This window comes from Pavona decussata, unplaced genomic scaffold, assembly GCF_977016875.1.
Source record: "Pavona decussata unplaced genomic scaffold, jaPavDecu1.1 SCAFFOLD_69, whole genome shotgun sequence".
Taxonomy (NCBI): domain Eukaryota; kingdom Metazoa; phylum Cnidaria; class Anthozoa; order Scleractinia; family Agariciidae; genus Pavona; species Pavona decussata.
In genome coordinates this window covers 1,305,711-1,313,139 of record NW_028145488.1, presented here as the reverse complement: position 1 = coordinate 1,313,139, position 7,429 = coordinate 1,305,711, and positions in this window count along the sequence as shown.

Genomic DNA, 7,429 nt, shown 5'->3' with positions numbered 1-7,429 from the left:
TTACATTTGGGCACGTGTTTTTGCGACTTTTCCGTTTCTATCACGAATGCTATTCTCTTATTGGCTACGCTACTCACTATCTATTCTGCTGTAGATAGTGAGTAAAGTGAGTGACCTAACAGTGTGCCGCCGTTTCTTCGCGTTTTCGAAGTGTCTGTGAAGAGGATTTTGAACGACTAGTAGATTTATACTAAAACAGTTAGATTTTTCGCTCTCGATTTCTATGCGTGATGGTTGATCCAGGCTTCACCCTCATCAACTATCACGCGATAGAAATCCCGAGCTGATAATCTAATTGCTGAATATGGAATAAACGGCATTCAAGTTCTGTTGGGAGCTATTCAGTTTTCGGAATAAACAGAATGGTATTTCGTTCATTCTCCTCTGATAGTAGTATGAATGGAATACAGTTTACTTAGGATAAGAGGATTGTGCGTTCTTTTTGGAAAGCTTTTCGGGTTCTTTTGTGAACTGATATTCCATGTATTCTGTTATTCCTGAACCGGGATAAGAACATCTAGAATTGATCCAAAAAGATGCATCCTTTGAAAATTCTCGGACTTTCAACAGTTTGACCCAGCCACTCGTTTGTAATAGAGCTACGCTTTTGTATTCAGACTTCGACTAATAATGGCAATAGGACTGAGTGGAGTCCAATAGGCCTTGTCACGGTTTTCGACGCCATTTTGACGAGTAGGCAAACAGGCTTGAAATAACAGTGTTTGTATGGAAATCCGATGTCAAATAATTTTCATAAAATATTGCTCCTGAAACGTTCATGAATTGGAAACTTTTGGCACTAGGAAAAGGATTTTAAGAAAAAAATTGGGGGGATGTAGCTCTGCCAGAAAGCGTCCAGTCGTGTTTTGAATTTTCCATACATTTGTCTGTATAGCGAACCAGCCGTGAACTGCTTCAGTAGTCTATCCCGAATGCTAGGGCGAATTTTATTCATATATGCAGCAGCCCTGATTTAATGAGGTTGTCCCCTAAAACCATTGAATGAGTTGACATGACATAAGGTAGATATAGGGAAGGGTTTAATGAGATGCAAGTCATCTAGGTGGAAGAGGGATTTAATGAAATGCAAGTGTATGTATAATCTGGAGTTAAGTTAATGTTTATTATTTGGAGTGAAGTGTACTGTGCTCTGGTGGTACGTTTCCGCCCAACCAGCCGGGTGGTATCGCAAATATATAGGGAAAGAACAAAGGACGGGTGAAGAGACTAACGTCATGATCAAACAGGCTCAAACCAGTTTTCCTGAGTGTATATATTAAAAATGCCCACCCACCAGAAAAAAAACTAGTCAAACCGGTTTTGTTTACCCTTATTGAGTATTTAAAATGACACCGTAAAGAAACAACATTGAATTGAAAAACTGCCTTTAATTATTAAAATTACAAAATTGAATTTTGAAAAAAACTTATTTGGAAAAACGGTATTATTTACATTTGATAACTTGGAAAAAGAAACTATTCGAAAACACTAAACTAATACAAAAATTTGATCAACTATTTTTTATTTAAAAACACTAATACTATTTTCAAGAAAAAAATGTAAGGACTGTGAAATATCGATTATTAAAATTACAAAAATTAAAAAGGTTGAGTTAAATAAATTTCTACAAGGGATCTGTTCATTGATGGACACCTGTCACATTCCTCTGGATTTGCGTGCCCACATTGCACTAAGGACCGTAGTTTTTCCGCCAAATCCATTTTCTGGTACTGCGTTAGCGGTCTTAAAAAGTAATTGCATGTGACGCACGAAGCCTCTTCGTCCCTGTGTGGGTGGAGTACACAGCAATGCTGAGAAAACAAGAAAAAGAAAAAAAACAATCGAGTTATTCGTTGGGTTAAATTAACCATTTCACTCGAGCGTGAGTTATAGAAAACTCAATTGACACTTTAATATCAAAAGTTTCGACGGGAATAAATATAATTTACCTCTTTACAGTCCAACATGAAATTATGTAGCGCGACCATTTCCTCCATGGTCCATGGAAGGGGCAGCTCCGTGCGACAGTGCGGACACCTGGAGGTACTGGGAAGTAACGTTAATCTCCAGGTGTTCAGACATTCCCTGTGCATCGGTTGGCCACAGCATTGTATTTTCTCGATATCAAAGTCTTATTCTTGGCAAATTACGCACTCCTCCTCCTCCTGTAAATAAAACAAATCGCACTTTCTATTACATTCGTATAAATACTTTTAAATTCTTACCTTAAGAAATCAACGGTATACGGTTTCGAGTAACTTTGCGAGCGGTTTCCGTGAATACACGTTTTGATTTCATGTGCGCGCAACAATAATTTGCTTTCAAGTTAGAACGAACAAAGATTTTGAATTTCACTCGAAACTTAACTGTGTTATTACAGATACAATGTCAGATATAGTTTACGTTTGACTCAAACAAGAAGCGAAACTAACAGAAAAGTGCACTCCACCCACACTGGGACGAAGAGGCTTCGTGCGTCCATGCAATTACTTTTTAAGACCGCTAACGCAGTACCAGAAAATGGATTTGGCGGAAAAACTACGGTCCTTAGTGCAATGTGGGCACGCAAATCCAGAGGAATGTGACAGGTGTCCATCAATGAACAGATCCCTTGTAGAAATTTATTTAACTCAACCTTTTTAATTTTTGTAATTTTAATAATCAATATTTCACAGTCCTTACATTTTTTTCTTGAAAATAGTATTTAGTGTTTTTAAATAAAAAATAGTTGATCAAATTTTTGTATTAGTTTAGTGTTTTCGAATAGTTTCTTTTTCCAAGTTATCAAATGTAAATAATACCGTTTTTCCAAATAAGTTTTTTTTTTAAATTCAATTTTGTAATTTTAATAATTAAAGACAGTTTTTCAATTCAATGTTGTTTCTTTACGGTGTCATTTTAAATACTCAATAAAGGTAAACAAAACCGATTTGACTAGTTCTTTTCTAGTGGGTGGGCATTTTTAATATATACACTCAGGAAAACTGGTTTGAGCCTGTTTGATCATGACGTTAGTCTCTTCTCATTGGTTCATCATCCGTCCTTTGTTCTTTCCCTATATATTTGCGATACCACCCGGCTGGTTGGGCGGAAACGTACCACCAGAGCACAGTACACTTCACTCCAAATAATAAACATTAACTTAACTCCAAATTATACATACACTTGCATCTCATTAAATCCCTCTTCCACCTAGATGACTTGCATCTCATTAAATCCTTCCCTATATCTACCTTATGTCATGTCAACTCATTCAATGGTTTTAGGGGACAACCTCATTAAATCAGGGCTGCTGCATATATGAATAAAATTCGCCCAAGCATTCGGGATAGACTACTTGCTTCTAAAATAGTTCGCTGGAAAAAAATACAGGGAAATGTATGGAAAGTTCAAAACACAACTGGACGCTTTCTGGCACTGCTACATCCCTCCAATTTTTTTCTTAAAATCCTTTTCGTAATGCCAAAAGTTTCCAATTCATGAATTTTTTAGAAGCGATGTTTTATGAAAATTATTTGACATCGGATTTCCATAGAAACACTGTTATTTCAAGCCTGTTTGCCTACTCGTCAAAATGGCGTCGAAAACCGTGATAAGGCCTATTCGGTATCTAATCAAGCCAGTGATTGACAAAATCAGACGACCACATATATAGTGGGAGTTAGATTAATTTGTTTCATCACGAGTATGATTACAGACTGAATTGGACGACACAAAGACCTGTCACCAATTAATGATAACCATTACAAATCAGAGAGCAAATGTCCGTGACAAATAAACAAATTTCTAGTGAGACGTTTCGAAGACGTTAAAAGCAACAACAACCGTTTTATTTTACGGTATACGTGGGAAAAAGGACCCCGGACAAGTGCATCTGTCCTATTACAGCGCTTGTAATGGCGTGTACTGTCCAATTACTGACGTATGACGCGTACACTGTCCTATTAATGCTAAAATCATGGCTCCTGATAATCAATCAAATTCGAGAATTTGATATAGTTGATGGTTACAACGTTGAACACGAGAACACTTGACTCACGGAAAGGACGCCCCCCACATCATAGTTCACGTTTATGACATATATTAAGGCACTGAAATGAGACTGAGAGCGTTTTCACTTGAATGAATGAATGAATGATTTAGCCATGTGTTTGTGAAGTCTATGGGGCGGTGAACTGCGCATTTATCTTTCTTGAGAAAGTAATTATGCAACTAAGTGGGACATAAGAAAGTCACTATGATCTCGTGTAGTTTATAAGTTTTCTTGCGCCTCTGTGGTGCATGCTATGTCAGTTAAACTAACCGGCATCTCCGGCGCTACACGAATCCGAGAGCAACTTTACACTGACAAGAATTCCCATATTTTACGTCACCTTAAAAGTTCGGACAGCTGCCGAGCTTTATATTCTGAAGATTGTTTTTCTATCTTGAAGACGTTACGTATTTACTGGAAAAATCCACACTCAACAGACAAATTTTTCATGTAAATCTTTCCCTAGCTATTTAGTTTTGTTTGTCTACTCGTTCTTTATTTGTTGTCAAGTTGTAATCAGTTGTATTGTATATTTCTTGTATTTATATTTCACCCACGAGCGGGGTCTGTCACCTGTACTGAAGATGGATGAAGTATCACCCGAAACATGTATACGATTACAAATGTCGCAGCCTTCACAAACGAGAACTTCCTGAGCATCTCGAATATATGCAAGGAGAGACAATATACGCAGTGAATCATTCTAAAAATGTTATTCAACGGTCCACGTTGGTCCGCATTGAGAAAACCTGTGCCTGAGGTCTTAAGTACGGCCTGAAGATTTTCCTAATACGAACCAACCTAGGCTGGTGAATAGCATAAACATTTGTATTGAGTCACTGAGCATACTATTTCTTTTTTTTTTTTTTGCAAAGAAACAACGCCCAGGTCTTGTAACCAATCATACAAAAAACAAATCGCCGTTCGCGGGCAAGATCGAAAAATAGGGAACTTAAGCACCAGACGTTTTCTACGGGGCGACGGCAACCGGAACTCAAATTTACTTCCGATTCACGTTTCCCGCCGACATGGTCAGCCGTCGCGACTCGGCGCCGACTTTGTTTTGCTTATTTTGACGTCGCATGTAAAACGTGAGTTTCGCCTATACGATTTTCGTTCCTTTATATCCTTTTGCCCTCAATTTTTTGTACTTATCGATGCTTAAAATATTATTCTATCGTTTTGGCGCTTGTTCGGGCGATTATCAAGTATTTGCAGTCATTTTTTGAACTTTTAAGCCTTTAACGTGAAGATGGCTATCAAAAAAGCAACCTGTAATGGAATCATATGACCACGACATTCTCTTGTTGCGTGAAATGATTGTTAGCGAATTGTTTCAGGTCAAGAAAGGCAGTCCAGACCGTGACAAATTCTGGGAGTCAACCCAGAGAAGATTGAACAGGCTCGATAATCGACTCTAAACTCTGCCAAACATTCGGTTTCGTTGATGTCTTCAAGATCAAATCTTGCGTGCGTACTGTGCGGAAAATCTGGGTTCTTGGAACGGCAGTTCTTCCACAAGACCAAGAATTCTTCATCAGAAATTATTTTACCATCAGCATCTCTCTTGGTTCACGAAAAGACATTTTTCACAGAGGTTTTCGCAAGCTTTCAAGGCACTTTTCGAAAGGGTTGCCGTCGCAAAAACACCTCTTTGCTTAAGGTTGGATTTTGGAGGGAACGACGGCGCCCTCTTACCCAGGCTGGCTCGTTTGTAGACGTCGCCGTCGCCCCAAAAACGTCCGGTGCTTAAGTTCCCTAATTCCGCCTGCTGCCGGAACCAATTAGATTGCATGCTTTACAGAATTCCGCCCGCTCGCGCACTGAGAGCATGAAAAAATATACAGCGTTGCATCACCTACACTTGTTCGCCGAAATGTGCAACATTTCCAGCAGTCTCATCTGGATCATGGAATTCCTTACCACTTCTTTCTTCGGCAGCACTGCGCAAAAAATTCACGGTACAATAGTTAATAATTATTGGATGAGGTCAAGCATAATAGCGAGAATGATCAGGGCTGAGGTTTGTGTCGGCTGCCGAAGCCGAAGGCTGAGGCGGATAACACAAACCGAGTCCTTGATAATTCACGCCGAATTCGCCGTAGTAGTTGCTAAAACTCCCTACTGGCGGAGTCTTTCGGCATCGGATTGATTTTAGCATCTGAAATGTGAAGCTTTTACTCGCTGGGGCTTATGTTAAGAATTTTATGCTCTGTGCTGTAATTCTTGAGATTTGAAAACTTCTCTCAACAATTCTACAACATATAGTAATAACTGAACATGGCTGCAACAGATACATACCAGAACAGTTGTAACTTTGGCGTTCTTTCCTCCGGCAAGATAACAATTTGCAAGCCATCCAACGAACGATCCATCCATGCTTGTGATGATAAGTTCATCGCGAATGCAAATTTCCGATTTCTTTAAATTCCTCTCTCCAGAAACTGAGAAAAGACTGGTACGAGCAAAGGATTGTGGGATCGTTTGTGTAGAACGGCCGACGAATAAGTGCGTTTCTCGGCAATAACTTTCTCCGGGTAGCGAAGCTCTCGTTAAAATGTTTTCACCTGTGTGCCCGATTGTTGAGCACACATTGTTTCGTTGGTGCCGCAGCAAAAATCCTGGCACCGTGCACGAGCACAGGCACAGGCACTGCTCTGAGCAGGTTTTAGTAGGAACAGCGTTCATGTTAAGAAAGAAAATGAAAACAAATTAGCAAAAAAGGCCAAAAAACAAAAGCTTTACTGAGCAAAACAATGGCAATCAGCACGTGCGTTTGGCACATTTCGGCTTTCCTTTTGCGGTTGAAAACAACGACTTGAAAGGACCAAAATCAAGGTTTTGTGGAGAGCGTCAAGACAAGACGCTAGAAGTTCCATTTAACACGAACGCCGTTCCTACAAATTCGGTCACCAAGGATATAGTTCAAACACCTTGGACAAGATTTACGAGTTGGAAAATCTCGTATAAGTTCAACTAAAGTCAATTTATTTATATAGTCAACAAACTCTCTCGATTCTTGCCCGATCGTGAAGTTAAAGGTTGATCAAACCAGAAGCCCTTGTCACTGACTGTGAGGTTTTCTTTTTCTCACCGCGAAATTGGCCTTTTCCTTCTTTTGAGGCCTTTTCTTTTTTCTAGAACGTTTCATGGCGATAAGATTACTCCTGTCTCAACGAAAATTCTTGACAACTATGACACTCGAATATTAACGTAAATTAAAAAAAATATACAAACTCGAATGTAGACATAAAAAAAGCTTCAAGATGAACCCGTTTTGCCAGAAGAACGTTCATGCCTTTTGGAGATTATGACACTTAGTTGGTCAATTAAGGATGGTGCCTACTAATACCGAAGTATTTTTGTGCGGTTTATGACTATGCGGGAAAAGCAGAT